A 12,500-nucleotide genomic window follows, 5' to 3' on the forward strand; every position below is an offset into this window, starting at 1 on the left:
TAGAAATTTGAAAATAATCATTGATATGTATTTGTGAAAGGTGCTACACTAAAATTTAACAATATCAGAGTTCACCATACGGTAGGAGTTCTCTTTGTTAAAATAAAAATAGTTGTTATATGAAACCTTTGTGAAATGCATTTTCCCTCATTTTCCAGATAAAAGTAAAAATACAAAATACCCATACAAAATACCCATACAAAATACATACAAATAAATAAAAATAAAAATAAATTTACCAAAAAATATATACAAATAAAAATTGTGTTGGTAAAAAAAATAAAATAATAATTATCCCTATTAGGGAGGATATAAAACAAAAAGTATGTATAAATATAAATAAATAAAAAAAAAAAAAATAAAAACTTTATCATTGGATTTATTGAGAGGAGATTGATGTTATTTTTCAAAATTTCAAATAATATTAAAAATAAAATATTATAACATTATTCTGGTTGATCCTGCCAGTAGTTATATGCTTGTCTCAAAGATTAAGCCATGCATGTCTAAGTACACACGAATTAAAAGTGAAACCGCAAAAGGCTCATTATATCAGTTATGGTTTATTAGATCGTTAACAGTTACTTGGATAACTGTGGTAATTCTAGAGCTAATACATGCAATATAAACACGGACCTTTTGGAACGTGTGCTTTTATTAGGCTAAAACCAAGCGATTTCTTCGGAAATCGTTATAATGGTTGAACTCTAGATAATTTGCCGATCGTATGGTCTAGTACCGACGACAGATCTTTCAAATGTCTGCCCTATCAACTATTGATGGTAGTATCTAGGACTACCATGGTTGCTACGGGTAACGGGGAATCAGGGTTCGATTCCGGAGAGGGAGCCTGAGAAACGGCTACCACATCTAAGGAAGGCAGCAGGCGCGTAAATTACCCACTCCCAGTTCGGGGAGGTAGTGACGAAAAATAACAATACAGGACTCATATCCGAGGCCCTGTAATTGGAATGAGTACACTTTAAATCCTTTAACAAGGACCAATTGGAGGGCAAGTCTGGTGCCAGCAGCCGCGGTAATTCCAGCTCCAATAGCGTATATTAAAGTTGTTGCGGTTAAAACGTTCGTAGTTGAATTTGTGCTTCATACGGGTAGTACAACTACAATTGTGGATTGTACATTACCTTATGTATGCAAGCGTATTATCGGTGGAGTTCTTATACATTTATGATACTTATGTACCATTATGTATTCCTCCTATTAAAACCTGCTTCAGTGCTCTTCATCGAGTGCTGTTGTGGGCCGTTACAATTACTTTGAACAAATTAGAGTGCTTAAAGCAGGCTCCAAATGCCTGAATATTTTGTGCATGGAATAATGAAATAAGACTTCTGATCTACTTTCATTGGTTTTTAGATCAAGAGGTAATGATTAATAGAAGCAGATTGGGGGCATTAGTATTACGACGCGAGAGGTGAAATTCTTGGACCGTCGTAAGACTAACTTAAGCGAAAGCATTTGCCAAAGATGTTTTCATTAATCAAGAACGAAAGTTAGAGGTTCGAAGGCGATCAGATACCGCCCTAGTTCTAACCATAAACGATGCCAGCTAGCAATTGGGTGTAGCTACTTCTATGGCTCTCTCAGTCGCTTCCCGGGAAACCAAAGCTTTTGGGCTCCGGGGGAAGTATGGTTGCAAAGCTGAAACTTAAAGGAATTGACGGAAGGGCACCACCAGGAGTGGAGCCTGCGGCTTAATTTGACTCAACACGGGAAAACTTACCAGGTCCGAACATAAGCGTGTAAGACAGATTGATAGCTCTTTCTCGAATCTATGGGTGGTGGTGCATGGCCGTTCTTAGTTCGTGGAGTGATTTGTCTGGTTAATTCCGATAACGAACGAGACTCAAATATATTAAATAGATGCTTTCAGGATTATGATGTTGAAGCTTTCATAGCCTTCATTCATGAATATAGTAAAATATAATTGTGTTTGAATGTGTTTATGTTAGTGGAGTCGTACCTGTTTGTTTGTCCCATTATAAGGACACTAGCTTCTTAAATGGACAAATTGCGTCTAGCAATAATGAGATTGAGCAATAACAGGTCTGGAATGCCCTTAGATGTCCTGGGCTGCACGCGCGCTACAATGAAAGTATCAACGTGTATTTCCTAGACCGAGAGGTCCGGGTAAACCGCTGAACCACTTTCATGCTTGGGATTGTGAACTGAAACTGTTCACATGAACTTGGAATTCCTAGTAAGTGCGAGTCATTAACTCGTATTGATTAAGTCCCTGCCCTTTGTACACACCGCCCGTCGCTACTACCGATTGAATTATTTAGTGAGGTCTCCGGACGTGATCACTGTGACGCTAACGTGTTACGGTTGTTTCGCAGAAGTTGACCAAACTTGATGGTTTAGAGGAAGTAAAAGTCGTAACAAGGTTTCCGTAGGTGAACCTGCGGAAGGATCATTAACGTGATTTTTCCAATAAAATAAAATTTATATATATTTAATATATATAAAAAAGAAAAATAAAATATAAAAATAAAAATGTACAATTATGGTACAAAATGTATAAAATATACAATAAATATATAAACAAATACAAAAAAGAATACTTCAAAAGAAGTAAAAATACAAATACAAATTAGACTGGGTGTGTTACTATAAGTAATGCATTCAGTCTTTTTTTTTCAAAAAAAATTAAGAACAAAGTATTTAAACGGTAGCCAATTGTCATCGTCATCGAAATAGTGACGCTTATGAAAATATATATATGAATAAACAAACTTGCTATAGCAAAAGTCGAACAACAAAGGTGTCGTACCCTTCGGGGTAATATCCTCCTGGGTGTAAAAACCCGCCCTTCGGCGTGGCGTGTATACGTTGCGACGAATTAACCCCTAAAGGTGTCGTACTTGGACAATATCCCGGTACTATCCGGCTAAAACGCATAGCATAAGTTGTAACGATATATATATAATAAAAAAAAAACAAATACAAAATAGACTGGGTGTGTTACTATAAGTAATGCATTCAGTCTTTTTTTTTCAAAAAAAAAATATGAACAAAATATTTAAATGGTAGCCAAATGGTGTCGTCATCTAAATAGTGACGTTTTTAGCCAATATACAAAAACAAATTAGACTGGGTGTGTTACTATATGTAATGCATTCAGTCTTTTTTTTTCAAAAAAAAATATGAACAAAATATTTAAATCGTAGCCAAATGGTGTTGTCATCTAAATAGTGACGTTATAACCAAAATACAAAAACAAATTAGACTGGGTGTATTACTATAAGTAATGCATTCGGTCTTTTTTTTTCAAAAAAAAATATGAACAAAATATTTAAATGGTAGCCAATTGTCATCGTCATCGAAATAGTGACGCTTATGAAAATATATATATGCATAAACAAACTTGCTAGAGCAAAAGTCGAAAAAACAAAGGTGTCGTACCCTTCGGGGTAATATCCTCCTGGGTGTAAAAACCCGCCCTTCGGCGTGGCGTGTATACGTTGCGACGAATTAACCCCTAAAGGTGTCGTACTTGGACAATATCCCGGTACTATCCGGCTAAAACGCATAGCATAAGTTGTAACGATATATATATATAAAAATAAAAATGTATAAAAATGTTGTACTTAGATTTCTTTAAAAGAAATTTATAAGTTAACGATTCTTTGGAATTGGACATTCGCAACATAAAAAAAATACATAAAATATAAAAAGAAATAAATTTTTATTTCTTAAAAAAAAAAATTGACTAAATATAAAATAAAAAAATAATAATACTCTAAGCGGTGGATCACTTGGCTCATGGGTCGATGAAGAACGCAGCAAACTGTGCGTCATCGTGTGAACTGCAGGACACATGAACATCGACATTTTGAACGCATATAGCAGTCCATGCTGTTATGTACTTTAATTAATTTTGAAGTGCTGCTTGGACTACATATGGTTGAGGGTTGTGATACTATGCTAAATAAGCTGCTTTTGATTTATCAAATGCGCATGTTATATTATTGGATTTGTAAAAATTCATAATATTAAAATATAATATATACCTCAAAATAATATCGAGCGACAGTAAGTTCGTTTTATCTATTTTTTAGAGGATGTTAGTATATAAAAATTTCTAACATTGCAGATCGTTGTCATAATATAATTTGGCAATTGAGGCATTCTACTTGAATTGATAAAATGGCTGAAATGATCGATATATAAAAAATATTTTGAATTGAGTATATAAAATTATTAAGCAAATAAAAAGTGTTAAGCAACCTCAACTCATATGAGATAACTCCCCGAATTTAAGCATATTAATGAGGGAAGGAAAAGAAACTAACAAGGATTTTCTTAGTAGCGGCGAGCGAAAAGAAATCAGTTCAGCACTAAGCCATTTTGTCTTTATGGCAAATATGGGATGCAGTGTATGGAACATCTATAATCTAGTATGAGAAATTAACGATTTAAGTCCTTCTTAAATGAGGCCATTTACCCATAGAGGGTGCCAGGCCCGTATAACGTTAATGATTACTAGAAGGTGTTTCCAAAGAGTCGTGTTGCTTGATAGTGCAGCACTAAGTGGGTGGTAAACTCCATCTAAAACTAAATATAACCATGAGACCGATAGTAAACAAGTACCGTGAGGGAAAGTTGAAAAGAACTCTGAATAGAGAGTTAAATAGTACGTGAAACTGCTTAGAGGTTAAGCCCGATGAACCTGAATATCCATTATGGAAAATTCAATACTAATATAAAAATATATAAAAAATATTTTAACAATAGTGTGCAATTTTTCCATATAAGGACATTGTAATCTGTTAATGTAATAAATATTTATCATAAGATCCATTACTTAAGTTTATTCAAATTGTTTATCTTCGGATTTTCAACATAAAATAAATGTTTTGGATTTGATAAATCATTGACAGATATAATTATATATTGTGCTTAAATTTTTCGGAATTTTACAATGGTAAATAGATCTATTGATTTGTTTATTTATATTGTATGCACTTTTATGATTAACAATGCGATAGATTCAGGATACCTTCGGGACCCGTCTTGAAACACGGACCAAGGAGTCTAACATATGTGCAAGTCATTGGGTATTTTTAATAAAACCCAATGGCATAATTAACTTAACTTAATTTAATGGGATTAGTTTATAATTTGTTATGAATTATTTATTCAATCCCGGGGCGTTCTATACAGTTATGCATAATGATATTTATATTATTTATGCCTCTAACTAGAGCGTACCTTGAGCATATATGCTGTGACCCGAAAGATGGTGAACTATACTTGATCAGGTTGAAGTCAGGGGAAACCCTGATGGAAGACCGAAACAGTTCTGACGTGCAAATCGATTGTCAGAATTGAGTATAGGGGCGAAAGACTAATCGAACCATCTAGTAGCTGGTTCCCTCCGAAGTTTCCCTCAGGATAGCTGGTGCAATTAAAAATTATATAAAATAATCTTATCTGGTAAAGCGAATGATTAGAGGCCTTAGGGTCGAAACGATCTTAACCTATTCTCAAACTTTAAATGGGTAAGAACCTAGCCTTTCTTGATATGAAGGTTTTGGTTGTGATATATTGTGCCCAGTGGGCCACTTTTGGTAAGCAGAACTGGCGCTGTGGGATGAACCAAACATAATGTTAAGGTGCCAAAATTAACAACTCATGCAGATACCATGAAAGGCGTTGGTTGCTTAAAACAGCAGGACGGTGGCCATGGAAGTCGGAATCCGCTAAGGAGTGTGTAACAACTCACCTGCCGAAGCAACTAGCCCTTAAAATGGATGGCGCTTAAGTTGTATACCTATACATTATCGCTAAAGTAGATGGTTTATTTTCGATCTGATTGAATTTAAATTTTGAAACTTTAGTGAGTAGGAGGGTACAATGGTGTGCTTAGAAGTGTTTGGCGTAAGCCTGCATGGAGCCGCTATTGGTACAGATCTTGGTGGTAGTAGCAAATAATCGAATGAGACCTTGGAGGACTGAAGTGGAGAAGGGTTTCGTGTGAACAGTGGTTGATCACGAGTTAGTCGGTCCTAAGTTCAAGGCGAAAGCTGAAAATTTTCAAGTTATAAAAAATAAAAAATAAAAATTAAAAAAACATTTTAATAAATTACAAAAATATATATATTATGTTATTAAAAAAAAAAAAAAAAAAAATATAAAAAAAAATATATGAGCAAATATAAATAAAAAAAATATACAAAAGTATATAAAAAAAAATATTAAAATAAAAAATTAAAAATACAAAAATATATATTATTATTATATGAAATAAAAAATACAAAAATAAATATTTAAAACACTTGATAAATTTTGAACGAAAGGGAATACGGTTCCAATTCCGTAACCTGTTGAGTATCCGTTTGTTATTAAAAATGGGCTTTTTGCTCATCCTGGCAACAGGAACGACCATAAAGAAGCCGTCGAGAGATATCGAAAGAGTTTTCTTTTCTGTTTTATAGTCGTACTACCATGGAAGTCTTTCGAAGAGAGATATGGTAGATGGACTAGAAGAGCATGACATTTACTGTTGTGTCGATATTTTCTCCTCGGACCTTGAAAATTTATGGTGGGATTACGCAAACTTCTCAACAGGCCGTACCGATATCCGCAGCTGGTCTCCAAGGTGAAGAGTCTCTAGTCGATAGAATAATGTAGGTAAGGGAAGTCGGCAAATTAGATCCGTAACTTCGGGATAAGGATTGGCTCTGAAGATTGAGATAGTCGGGCTTGAATTGGAAGCAATAACATGGTTTATGTACTCGTTCTGGGTAAATAAAAATTCTTGAATTTTGTTCCCCGGATAGTAGTTTACGTAACCAATTGTGGAATTTTCTTGCTAAAAATCTTAAGATATATCGCAAGGTATGTTCTTTTGATTTATAACGACTATCAATTAACAATCAATTCAGAACTGGCACGGACTTGGGGAATCCGACTGTCTAATTAAAACAAAGCATTGTGATGGCCCTAACGGGTGTTGACACAATGTGATTTCTGCCCAGTGCTCTGAATGTCAAAGTGAAGAAATTCAAGTAAGCGCGGGTAAACGGCGGGAGTAACTATGACTCTCTTAAGGTAGCCAAATGCCTCGTCATCTAATTAGTGACGCGCATGAATGGATTAACGAGATTCCTACTGTCCCTATTTACTCACTCGACTTAGTAGCTCTGATGTGAAAGGACGTGTTTCGATTGTGGTGCGGTTTTTGATTTTTTTGAAGAAGTAGTGATTTTTGATACGGTTTGATTCGGTTGATTTGGCTTTGGTTTTGATTACGGTTTACGATTCGATTATTGGTTGTGTTTTTGATAGATTTGTGCGATTTTTTCATAATTAATTTAATTTTTCTTTTTAATTCGAGTGATTCTTGGTGGTTTGTTTTGGTATCCACCAATCACGTGAGTTCTTATATTTTTTCTCTTTTTTCTTTTATTTTTTATAACATTAATTTTCATTGGTCATTTCATTTCATTTTATTATATTTTCATTACTCTTAATTTTCCAACCCACCAATCGCGTGGGTTGTTGCTTTTCATTTTTATTTGCTTTAAAATCTTAATTTTCATTGGTTATTTGAATATTTTTTCTTCATTTGCTCTCTTTTTTTTATAAAATTAATTTTCATTGGTTTAAAAAATATTTTTTCATTCATTTAAAAATTTCGCCACATATCGTAAATTTTCTGATTGGCTGACTTTGGTGAGAGAATATTATATAATATTACCACCATTGTTGCCACCCTCGGCAAAATTTGGTTTTTATTGTTGACCATAGTTGCCAACTGAGGTAAAATTTTTTGAAAAAAATTTTTAAATTTTTTTTCGGTTAATTGTTGCCAACTGAGGTAAAATTAATTTTTACGGTTACCACTTTGAAAAATTATTTTTTTATTATTTTTCGAGTGGTATCGTAGTTTGCGATGTCTGAGGACAATATAATTGGCATCACCTCTGACTGCGAGAGTGAAGTTGAGGTTTTTAAGAAACCGAAAGTACCCTTGAGCGAAAAGGCTCTTTATATGAAGGGTGGTATGATTGTTGATCCTCCTCTTCCTAACCCAAGGAGGAAGAAGGAAATGAAGCTCAAGAAGAGCAAGAAGGACAAGAAGTACAAGAATGAATCAGCTTATTCAACTGATTCTTCGATGGATGTGTTTGATCCTAAGGACTCCAAGAAGTCCAGGAAGCGTAGTGTTGTGAAGGATGATTGTGAATCAGGAAACTCCAACCCTGATGTTGTGGGTAAGATTTTAGTAGTTGAGGCACCTCCTTCTTCTCAGGAGGGTGGTATGCAGCCGAATGCAAATGGTGTGATGACTCCCCCGGTGGAGTCCTCAGTGGTGGGGGGGCCTCAGGCTGGATCTCCTAAGGAAGATCTGGCTGCAGTGGCTCCTTCATTGGTGGAGACTTCTCCGGTGGACTCGGCTCCAAATTTGTTGGCTGTTAAAAACCCTAAAAGCCCTAAGAACCCTGTATCTGGCAAGAGTCAGAAAAAGAAGGAGGTGTCTGGAGCTCAGGACAGCTCTAAGGCTACCTTGCCTGTAGCTGGTAAGGGTTTGGAGGTGACTCTAAATCTTGCCAGTGTTATGGCAAGGTGTGCCGAGATTAAGGTTGACATGGTTGGCCTGATCTCAAGCTGCCCTGAGTTAGGAAGCAGGATCGTCGAGCTCTCCTCGAAATATGAAGCCCTTGTCATGGGACTCTCTGGAGTCAATGAGCGACTTAGAGGGCGCCTAGAGGGTCATTCGGGCTCCTCCTTGATGGAGCCTTCAGTGGCCCCTCGTGATTTTGGCGGGTCAACTGGATCTGCCAAATCTCTGGGTGTACCCGTTGGAATAGCTGTTTCTGAACGGCCTTCGTTTGCCCAGATTGACTTGTCCGCCAAAGTCTCTGGTGGCTTTGCAGGTGGAGCAAAGGTTTCACAGCCTGTTGTTGTGCCTGCTAAGCCTACTGAGACGTGGTCGTTAATTGTTAAGGGCAAGAAAAACGAGTCCGTCGAGGAAGTCAAGAAGAGAGTGGAAGAAGTAATTGTGCCTGCTGTGGGTGTCAGGGTGCATAATATGCGTCCTGGCAAACGTGGAGGCATGATTGTCTCTTTGCCCTCTGCCGCAGAACGTGATACCTTCCTCGATCACAGGAAACTGGGCGAGGTTGGTTTGCTTGCTGAGACCGGCAAGTGCAAGACCCTAGTTGTCCACGGGGTTGAGAAGAGAATTTCTCCTGAAGTTTTTATGGATGAGCTACATAAGCTAAACTTATGTAAGCTCACTATTGATGAATTTAAGGGGGAGGTTCTCTTGGCAAATCCGTGGAAGGCTGGGGAAGGGCGGCATACTGTCGTCCTTGAGTGCTCCGCTCGGGCCGGGACCATGCTCCTGGTGGACGGAAGGTGCTATATAAAGCACTTTTCGTTCCCCATTAAGGAGAAGCCTCTGGTCCAGTGGTGCAATCGTTGCCTTGGCATGGGTCATTTTATTAAAAATTGCAGGCAGGTTAAATCTGTCTGTATGCACTGTGGCCAGTCTGGTCACTCGAAGAAGGATTGCGGTAATGGAATCCATTGTCGCGATTGCGATTTTCGAGGTGACCTGGCTGGTCATTTGATGTTGACGATGGCCTGCCCAGTATATGCTGAGGCGGTCCGGAACGCTGGTGCCAAGCATTAAAATGGCAGTTAAATTAATACAATTTAACTGCCAACATGCTTGGGCAGTCATGTTTGATTTGGGGCAGATTTTGTCCAGCATGCGGTTTAGCTTTGCGCTGTTGCAGGAGCCCTTACTTGTCAATGGACAAGTTAAGGGCATCCCTGCATTTATGCGCTCGTTCACGGACACTAGTGGTCGTGCTGCTATTGTCGTGAACGATGTTAATGCCGTATGCTCACTTGTTGATTCTAGTGAATGGGGAGTGTGCGTGAATGTTGAGGGTAGCTTTGGTAGACTGCTTTTATGTAGTCTCTACTTTAAGCATGCCCTCGACATTGAACCATACTTGGCATACCTTGGTAGGTTGGTTCGGCTTGCTGGGAATGTGCCTGCGATTTTCGGTATGGACGCTAATGCAGTCTCTCCTGCTTGGTTCAGTAAGATGACGGACAGTATGTCCACGTCTCACAGTGCCGGCAGGGGAAGGCTGTTAAGCGAATTTATTATCGAGAATCGCTTGGTTGTTCTCAATGAGCCGAGTGACCTGTACACGTTTGACAGTCCAAACGGGCACAGTGACATAGATGTGACTCTGGCAAATCTGCCGGCTGTTCGCATCTTTGACTTCCGCTGGAGCATTCGGGGAGGTGAAGGTTTGAGTGATCACAGCCTCTTGCAGGTTGAGATTACTCCTCCTGTCAGCAATCCGAATGTAGGAGTTGTATTGGATGTGAAGAGCTGGCATTTGCACGACGTGGACTGGCGTCATTACCAGTCCGAAGTTGTAAGAGGATTCATGTCTGTGCCACTGGAAACCTTTCAAAGTTTGGGGGTTGACAACAAGGTTGCTATGTTAAATGGTTGCGTATGGGATGTTAACGACCGGCTTTTTAGGAGGATCCGTAAGGTGAATCCAAAGAGGGTCAGGTGGTGGACATCCGAGCTCCAAGCCATGCGCCTGCATGTGAGGAGACTTCGTAAGAGGTTTCAAACATGCAGGCGAATTGGGTCTGCGGACTTGGATCAGTCAAAGCTTGCCTTAAGGCGGGCTATGGCTGAATACAAAAGGCTGTTGACCCAAACTAAGAATGATGAGTGGAAGTCCTTCGCCGAGGAGCACCGTGATGACCCTTGGGGTCATCTCTACCGTGTTTGTCGGGGGAGGAATACTTTGGAGATAGGGTCCATTCATGATGGGGGGATTGTCCACACATCATGGAAGGACTCAGTAACTGCCTTAATGAAGTCCTTCTTTCCCAGGGGGGTGGATCATGAAGGTCCATTTGTGGACTTGTATGAATCTGCTCCCATGGTAAGGGAGGGAGAAATTGACTGTGCCATCGCTAGACTTAAATCGAAAAAGTCACCAGGATTCGATGGTTTGACCGGCGGGATGGTGAAAGCCATCTGGGCGGCAATCCCCGAATACCTGATGGCTTTGTACTCGAGCTGTTTCAGGGAGAATTATTTTCCCCTGGAATGGAAATCTGCTAAGGTGACGATTCTTCTGAAGTCTACCGATAGGGTCAGGACTAATCCTAGATCCTATCGTGGAATCAGCCTCCTTCCAGTACTTGGAAAAGTGCTTGAAAGAGTCTTGATTGACAGACTAATGGAGAGCGTTCCTCAGCAGTGTCCATTCCAGTTTGGTTTTAAACCTGGTTGCAGTGTCGAAGATGCGTGGTCCCACGTTCTAAGTTGCGTCAAAAGTGCCAATAGCAAGTATGTTCTGGGGATTTTTATTGACTTCAAGGGCGCGTTTGATTACCTTGACTGGTCTGTGGTTAAGCGCAGGCTTGTTGAGGTTGGCTGTCGGGAGGTTGGCATCTGGGGGAGCTATTTCTCTGATAGGACCGCTCATGTTGTCAGCCCGATTGATTCAGTTTCGGTTGATGTTGAGAGAGGCTGTCCGCAGGGATCCGTCGGTGGTCCATATATATGGAACCTTATGATGGACACCCTGCTTCAGCGGCTTTCATCTTGGCAGCCGTATTGCAAGTGTATTGCCTATGCGGATGATCTTCTTGTTCTTGTTGAGGGCGAGACTCGTCTCTCGCTTGAAACAAGAAGCATGGAGGTCATGCGCATGGTTGGCACTTGGGGTGCGGGTGTTGGGGTGGACATTGCTGTTGAAAAGACAGCAATCATGCTGCTTAAAGGCAAATTGTCCTTGAGGCGGCCACCGTGTGTTAAGGTTGGTGGGGTGGGACTAAGATATGTGACGGAAGTCAAGTATCTTGGGATCACCATAGGAGAGAGGTTGAGTTTTCTTCCCCACCTACACCAGGTGAGGTCTAAGCTCACCTCTCTTGTGCCTACAGTAAACAGGGTGCTGAAGTGTAATTGGGGCCTTTCTGGGGCTGCACGTCGTATTGTATATAATGGACTACTTGTTGCTTGCGCAACATTTGGTGCATCTATATGGTACGACTGTGTCAAGTCAGTGGAAGGAAGAAGGCTGATCCTCTGTACGCAGAGGATTATGCTCCTTGGTTCACTTCGTGTATGCCATACTGTCTCTACGGAGGCCTTACAAGTTCTAGCAGGTGTGCCTCCACTTGATCTGGAGGTGATGCGTAAAGGCATTGCTTTCAGGCTACGGAGGCAATGGTTACTCTCGGCAACAGACTGGGTTGAATGTTTGGGTACTGGTGGCATGAGTCTTTCCGCAAGGAAGGTTCTGCTTAGAGAATGTGTCTTCTCCAGATGGCAGACTCGTTGGGCTGAGAGCGAAAAGGGGAGAGCAACTTTCTGCTTTCTTCCAGATGTCAGGGTTGCGTGTGAGCGTGAATGTCTTGAGTTCTCACTATTCGCGGGCTTTTTGTTGACCGGTCATGGTTCCCTTAATGCT

The 12,500-nt window shown here is 39.6% G+C and overlaps 2 non-coding genes and 1 pseudogene across 2 annotated transcripts; all 3 read left to right on the forward strand.

Moving 5' to 3' along the window:
* Positions 1-448: 448 nt before the first annotated feature.
* LOC129920755 (small subunit ribosomal RNA) lies at positions 449-2,440 on the forward strand. The gene has a single exon (XR_008773311.1). It is a non-coding gene; the product is annotated as a small subunit ribosomal RNA (ribosomal RNA).
* A 1,319-nt stretch (positions 2,441-3,759) lies between these two features.
* On the forward strand, positions 3,760-3,938 carry LOC129920827 (5.8S ribosomal RNA). Its single transcript, XR_008773364.1, has one exon. It is a non-coding gene; the product is annotated as a 5.8S ribosomal RNA (ribosomal RNA).
* Positions 3,939-4,247: 309 nt separating this feature from the next.
* LOC129920818 (large subunit ribosomal RNA) overlaps positions 4,248-12,500 on the forward strand; it is an 11,232-nt pseudogene continuing 2,979 nt past the window's right edge.

This window comes from Episyrphus balteatus (genome assembly GCF_945859705.1).
Source record: "Episyrphus balteatus chromosome X unlocalized genomic scaffold, idEpiBalt1.1 SUPER_X_unloc_1, whole genome shotgun sequence".
In the NCBI taxonomy this organism is placed as follows: Eukaryota; Metazoa; Arthropoda; class Insecta; order Diptera; family Syrphidae; genus Episyrphus; species Episyrphus balteatus.